At 49.8% G+C, this 6738-nt stretch overlaps 1 protein-coding gene across 1 annotated transcript in view; it reads left to right on the plus strand.

The window, feature by feature from the left end:
• The first annotated feature begins 6096 nt into the window (after positions 1-6096).
• TICAM1 (TIR domain containing adaptor molecule 1) overlaps positions 6097-6738 on the plus strand; it is a 13045-nt gene continuing 12403 nt past the window's right edge. Inside the window, exon 1 of the mRNA XM_025861386.2 lies at positions 6097-6220. The gene's annotated coding sequence lies outside the window, so the exon portion shown is untranslated. The remainder of the gene's footprint in view (positions 6221-6738) is intronic.

The following is a 6738-nucleotide window of genomic DNA, read 5'->3' on the forward strand; positions in this document are numbered from 1 at the left end:
GGGGGTGGGGTGGGTGGCCAGATTGCCAATGGGGAGGGCCAAGGGAAGGATGGCAGGTACAGGAGAAGCCAAGATGGGCCTCCTGCACACCTTGATCTTGACCTTGGCTTTTTTCTGGAGGTTGGGAGGTCCCTGAGCCGCTTTGCACTCTCCTTGGTCTCCCCCATTAGGAGCTGGACCCTCTGAAGTGAACCCTTAAATGCTCCTCTCACCCACTTAGCTCACTCCAGCAACTTGTCCAGAAAACACATACGGAAAGAGCCCAGCCTGGCTTGGGGAGATTGGAGAGCAGCTTATAAGGACGTAGTCTCTGAAACCAGCCCCAAGGGAAAATTTCAGCTCTGCCCCTTTCCGTGGGACTTGGCCAGGTCACCTCTTTGAGACTCAACAGAGTGGGTATGAAAAGCCTCTTCTCTGCCTGGTGGATAGGAAGGGCTTGGCACAGTCCCCTTCCCTCTCGAGACCCCCACGCTCACTGCTCTTAATGCCACGTGCATGTTTGGACATATATAAAGTGGATGCTTAAAAGAATTGGCTGTATCCCCTTTTGCTGGATCTGAAGATTAAACATTGTAGGTGGAAGGTGGGAGAAATGGGTGAGGGGGGATCAAAAGGTACAGACCCCCAGTTAGAAACCAGTCCTGGGGATGTAACAGTGTGGTGACTGTAATCAACACTGTATTGTAAACTTAAAAGTTGCTAAGAGAGTAGATCTGAACACTTCTCACCACAAGAGAAACAACTGTAGCTACGACAGACATTAACTAGACTTATTGGGGGTGATCATTTTGCAACATATACACCTATCAAATCATTATGTGCTACACCTAAAACGAATATTGTGCTCTCTGCCAAGTATATCTCAATTAAAAAAAAAAAAGATTCAACATTTCGGGGCAATATGGGAAAAAGAAGATGCAATTGCAAAATAAAAATTAGATACACCAGGGGCGCCTGGGTGGCTCAGATGGTTAAGCGTCTGCCTTCGGCTCAGGTCATGATCCCAGGGTCCTGGGATCGAGTCCCGCATTGGGCTCCCTGCTCAGCGGGGAGCCTGCTTCTCCCTCTGCCTCTTTCTCTCTCTCTCTGTCTCTCATGAATAAACAAATCTTTAAAAAAAATTAGATACACCAGAAAACCTGCCTCTCAAACTTAGTAATGAATACTTTCTACGTGCAGTCACTGTGCAAAATGATTTAGACCAAAAGCGCAAATCCTCACATTCCACCCAAAGGGCTGTTCGTTTGCTTGTGTGTTGGCATGGCCCATGAGCTCAGAACAGTTTACATTTTTCTTTCTTCATCAAGAGTCCCATGCTCTCCCCACTGAGCCATTCAGGTGCCTCACAAAAGTTTACATTTTTAAAGGGTGTTAAAGCAAACAGAAATATGCAATAGAGACTGTGCCCCCAAAGTCTGAAATATTTACTACCTGACCCTTTATTTACATGGAAAGCTTGCCAGCCCCTTCTTGAGACCTTCTTGTCACGTCTTACCGCTTAGACAAGAATATTTCTCCCCGTACTTAAAAGCTGCACTGTGTTTCGCTGCAGTAACTAAACATCATGGAGTCACGCTTATGTTACTAGGGCTAAGGGTGTGGGCACATCTCCAGCAGAGGGTAACAGTGGCGGTCTTGGGGGGCAGGGAAGCAAATGCTTGGTGCTGGAGCAATGGGATAGACCAGTACAATGTCTTCCCCAACCAAGACACAGGCGTGAGAAGGGAGATTTGGGGTCTCCCTCCAGCCCCACTAGAGAACTGAAATGACCCTCTGTGCTTTCTCATCAGCAAAGCGGTGATGGGATGCTGTCACCTTCTCCCAGGGCCTCTGGGTTTGGACAAAGGTTTACAAACCTTTACAAACCTTTACAACCTGGGCACCTCCCCTGTTCTAGCTCTCAGTGTTCCTGAGTTTATACCCAAGCTCGATGTGACCAGATGTCCACACAGAGGACCTCAAATGGTCATGGCCACTTTATTCTTAATAGCCCCAAACCCAAGTTTGTATCCAAAAGAGAGCACATGAGGGGCGCCTGGGTGGCTCAGTCGTTAAGCGTCTGCCTTCGGCTTGGGTCATGATCCCAGGGTCCTGGGATCGAGCCCCGCATCGGGCTCCCCGCTCGGCGGGAGACCTGCTTCTCCCTCTCCCACTCCCCCTGCTTGTGTTCCCTCTTGCTGTGTCTCTCTCTATCAAATAAATAAAAAATCTTTAAAAAAAAGAACATGGATAAATTACTGATATTCACAATATGAAAACTAATAAAGAGGTGCCTAGCTGGCTGTCAGTGGAGCTTGGGTATCTTGCTCTCGGGATCATGAGTTCAAGCCCCATATTGGGTGTGCAGTCTACTTTAAATAACTAAAATATCTTTTTAAAAATCAAGAAATACTTGTTTAAAAAGAAAAACCTTTAAAAAAAGAAAATTAATAAAGAGAAACCTCATTTAGAATGGAGTCAGAAAACCCAGAAACGGGGAGCTCTCACACAGGAACCTCCGGCAGGAACAAGCCTACTTTACTACCCCAGCAGGAGGAAGGTTTTCTCCGGCCCAGCGACAGCCCAGCCAGCCAATGAGGAACCACCACCACTCAGCCAATGAAGAACCACCACAGCTCAATGAGAAGTCATCCTCTCCTCCAATGGACTTTCCTTCAAAGCAGTCCCTCCCAGCTTCCTCCTCCCCTTTGTTCTCTGGACTTGGCTATGATTTGCCATGTCTTGCCATCCCAAATTGCAATTCCTCCGTTATTCCTGAATTAGCTCGTTTTGCTGGTAAAATAACTGGCTGTTTCATTTTTTTAAGGTCCAGAGCGATATCATCGGTGAAACTCACAGGCGCCATATTGAGCAAAAGAAACCAGACCCAAGAGAACCCATACCCTGATTCCATGTCCATGAAATTTCAAAACACAGGCTCAGCTATGGTGAGAAAAATCAGAAGAGAGATGACCACAGGGCTCAGGGCATTCCAGGGGCTGGAAATGACGTATACATGTCTCAATCTGCATGTTGGCTACAGGGAGTGTATATGGATGCAAAAGTCCGCTGAGCTGTCTGGTTAAGATTTACTCTTTAGGGTCTATGATTTATCCTTCAATACAAATTAAGAAAGAGAAAGTGACATGCGGAGGTGATGGGGGAAATGAGCCCTTTTGTTCACTTCCGGGGGGAGTGTAACCAGGGAGGGCTAATTTGGAGAACAGTCGGGCAGTATTTAGTAAAAGTGAAAATGTATATTCTCCACGTCTGAGAAGTCTGAGAAGTTCCCCTTCTCCACAGCCATCCTAGAGAAACGCTGTCCACTAAGTCACCTAAGGGGTCATCGACCCCTCGAGACAGTGCTGTTAGCATCTCCAGGTTACAAGGTAGGGAAACTGAGGCACGATTCAGCGGGCTCACCCTCGGCCCCACCTCACAGCTATAAAGTGTCAGAGTGAGGATTTGAACCCAGCACTCAGCCGTTCCCTGCGCGGTGTTCACAACCACCACCTTAGGAGGTGGTGCTGGCTGTTTCCCGGGGAACAGTGGAAGCAAGCAGCATGTCCGATGACTGGGGACTCAGTCAGTTGTAATACAGCCATGCTTAGTGAAACCATCGCAGGCAGTCGGACTTACTCATCTGCAGCTCAGGGTTCCCCCCGGAAGCCCGGGTGCCCCCTCCACGGTACCTTCTCTGAGCCTCAGTATTCCCGCCTATGAAATGGGCACATTCCAATCCCCCTGGGGGGGCTATTTTATTTTATTTTTTTAAAGATTTTATTTATTTATTTGCGAAAGAGAGAATGAGAGACACAGAGCACGAGAGGGAAGAGGGAGAAGCAGACTCCCTGCTGAACAGGGAGCCGGATGCGGGACTCGATCCCGGGACTCTGATCCCGGGACTCTGATCATGACCTGAGCCGAAGGCAGTCGCTTAACCAACTGAGCCACCCAGGCGCCCGCTGAGAAGGCTATTTTAAAACATGGATCAGATGACCGCCAAGATGTGTTTGGTGTGGGGACAAGTACCTAATGAAACTCCCAAAAGTTGGAGATGGTGGGGCAAGGGCGGGGCACCCAAGAGGCATGGGAAGATGGGCTTAAGCTTTCTCCCTCCCTAGCTGCAGAGGCCCCAAAGGTAGGGACCACTTCTCTCTTCCTCCCCAATGGATCCCCAGAGCCTAGACCTGCGTGGCACACAGTAGGTACTCAATAAAATTTCTCTCCCACCAGAGACACACACTAAGTAAGGTGCACTAGGTGGGGAGGAATTAGCATTAATTTAACTTCCATTTGATCCTCCTCTCATGACTCTTTACACGAACTCTAGCCTGGGGTCCACAGACCTCTTGGGAACCTGATGATGGAATTCATGAAGTAATGGGGGGGGAAATCACGTCTTTATTTTCACTGACCAACACTTGCCATTTTCTCAATTATAAATGAAGGCACCAGCAGGACTTGTGACTTTGTCCTCAATAGAAATCCATAGATATTTTCATATTAGATTGCTTTGCGGCAAACAACTCGAAATAGGGCAGACACCTGTGGCTATTAGATCTTGTCAGTTAAGGTGGTGGGAAATATACAGGCGTAGCCCGAAGCCTGTTTGTTTCAGTGTAGCTCTATTTCAAAAGGATTTTAAAGTGATTATCTTACACGTGTTAAACACAATTTTAAATTTGTGGTAAGATGTACTTAACATGAAACTTACCACTTTAACCATCTCTAACTGCACAGCTCCTTGGCATGAAGCACACTCACCCTGTTGTGCAGCCACCCCCACCCTCTGTCCCCAGAACTTTCCGTCTTCCCATTCAGCACTAACTCCCCACCCCTCCCCCGGCCCCTGGCTCCCACCATCTACTTCCTTTTTCTATAAATTTGACTCTTCTAGGCACTTCCTATGAGTGGAATCAGACAGGATTTGTCCTTTTGTGTCTTCCTTATTTCACTGAGCATGATGTCCTCAGGATCCATCCACGTTGTAGCAGATACCGATTTCCTTCTTTTTGAAGGCTGAATGATAGTCCCACGTATGGATGGACCACATTGTGTTTATCCATTTAGTGATAATGGATCACTAAGTCGTTTTTTAGAAATATTTTAATATGGGCGCCTGGGTGGCTCAGTTGGTTAAGCGACTGCCTTCGGCTCAGGTCATGATCCTGGAGTCCCGGGATCGAGTCCCGGGATCGAGTCCCGCATCAGGCACCCTGCTCAGTGGGGAGTCTGCTTCTCCCTCTGACCCTCCTTCCCTCTCGTGCTCTCTATCTCTCATTCCCTCTCTCTCAAATAAATAAGTAAATAAAATCTTTAAGAAAACGAAATATTTTAATAGATGTATTTCAACATAATGGACTTCCTTGTAACTTCTTGTATTTTGTTTTACGCATCTACAAATGGTATTTTGAGAAGACGCTCTGAGCTTCTCCAAACTGACAAAGAAACCCGGTCAAAGGCATTACGACTTTCACAGGTCCTTGTCCATTAAAATAAATAAACGAATAAAAATTATATTTACAACCATGTTGGTATAAAGACGAATATAACCCAGGAAGAACCATATTCATTGTTTTCTTTCTGATTTGAAAAGAAATGAAAACATTTTCGTGGGTCCCTAAAAGTATGGTGGTCCCACATCTTAACTATGCCCAGTGGACATGTGTGCACTGGGTTCAGGACCCCCAAAAGGTTAGGGTCCCTTATGAATTCTTAAATGTTATGTTTGCAGCGTAAGATATGCCATCTCAGCTGCCCCTCTTCCAGGCACCTGGCGATCCCCAACCCCCCCCAGGGTGGCCGATTTCGGGTAGCTCTCCCCCAATTATTACCCTATCCCCCCGTTCTATTCCGTGGAGAGCATTATCACTAGTTGAGATGATCTAATTTTTAAATTGTAGTTACTCTCTCCCTAGACTGCGGGCGCTCCGAGGGCAAGGCTCTGTCCCTCGTGGTCCCCAGCGCCCGCGCGGGATGTGCCCAAAGTCGCGGAAGATGGCAGCCCGAGGTGGGGCGCAGGGTGTCGCTGCGGGGCGCCTCGGGGACTTTCCCTGTCCCGCGAAGAAAGTGTGACCTCACCTTCCTGCCTCGCTCCCCGCGGGACGCGGAAGGGGCGGGCGGAGGCCGGGGGGTGGAGCCGCCCGCGCGCCCTCAATGCCCCGCCACCCGCGGGCACCGCCGCCAGGCCTCCCGGCCTCCAGCCCCCGCGCCGACGATCGATGGAGCGGGACCCCGGGTAGGTGGCGAGGGGACCCAGCGCCTGCTGGGTTGGGCTGGGGAGGCTGCTGCTTCCCCTAGGGTTCGCGACCAGCTGCTCCCCCCACCCCCCGCTCATGGTGCCCTCGCGCCCCTTGTTCGGTGCCCCCCTCAGCCCTCAGCTGCCCTCCTGGGTGGCGCTGGTCCTCCCCGACCCAGATTCCTCCTCACCCCCCTCGCCGGGTTGCTCCCCAACACCCCAGATCTCTCCCCAACACCCTGAATTCCTTCCTGACACCTCGAAGCCCACCCCACCCTCCCGGATTCCTTCCCACCCTCCTGGGTCCCTCCCCAACACCCTAGTTCTTTCCGAACGCCGCCGACTTCCCCCCAACTCCCCAGATTCTTCCCCACACCCAGAATTCCTCCCCGACATCCCGGATTTCTCCCTAACATCCGGTACCCCTCCCCAACCCTCCGGATTCCTCTCCAGTACCCCCCTCCCCGCATTACACACACACACACACACACACACACACACACACACACACACACACA

The sequence above is a fragment of the Callorhinus ursinus genome, unplaced genomic scaffold, assembly GCF_003265705.2.
Source record: "Callorhinus ursinus isolate GAN/ISIS: 27379988/994484 unplaced genomic scaffold, GSC_fseal_2.0 scaffold77, whole genome shotgun sequence".
NCBI lineage: Eukaryota > Metazoa > Chordata > Mammalia > Carnivora > Otariidae > Callorhinus > Callorhinus ursinus.